Source organism: Etheostoma spectabile, chromosome 9, assembly GCF_008692095.1.
Source record: "Etheostoma spectabile isolate EspeVRDwgs_2016 chromosome 9, UIUC_Espe_1.0, whole genome shotgun sequence".
In the NCBI taxonomy this organism is placed as follows: domain Eukaryota; kingdom Metazoa; phylum Chordata; class Actinopteri; order Perciformes; family Percidae; genus Etheostoma; species Etheostoma spectabile.
The window spans coordinates 18,150,143-18,150,350 of record NC_045741.1 but is presented as its reverse complement, the minus strand read 5'-3'; the positions used below and the strand labels follow the sequence as shown (position 1 = coordinate 18,150,350).

Here is a 208-nt window from a genome sequence, read left to right as displayed (position 1 = left end):
TCTTTAAAAAAGGGACAAGCTTATTTGAATTCTATTAACTCATAATGTAAAACTTAAGCTGCCTCAAAATGTCAAATCTAAACTGCACCTATATTATTAAATGGCCATGAGAAATACTTATTTCTTTTTGGCTGGCAGTAGCTCATTAAAATGATCAGACTTAGACTGAGCTTTATTAATCCCTTTGGGATGACTCCCGCAAGGAAAT

At 33.2% G+C, this 208-nt stretch overlaps 2 long non-coding RNA genes and 1 pseudogene across 2 annotated transcripts in view; all 3 read right to left on the bottom strand.

Annotated features, from left to right (window-relative positions):
* LOC116695329 (5-hydroxytryptamine receptor 3A-like) overlaps positions 1-208 on the bottom strand; it is a 176,825-nt pseudogene that overhangs the window by 112,006 nt on the left and 64,611 nt on the right.
* LOC116695336 (uncharacterized) overlaps positions 1-208 on the bottom strand; it is a 55,519-nt gene that overhangs the window by 5,993 nt on the left and 49,318 nt on the right. The window lies entirely within an intron of this gene.
* LOC116695335 (uncharacterized) overlaps positions 1-208 on the bottom strand; it is a 7,053-nt gene that overhangs the window by 351 nt on the left and 6,494 nt on the right. The window lies entirely within an intron of this gene.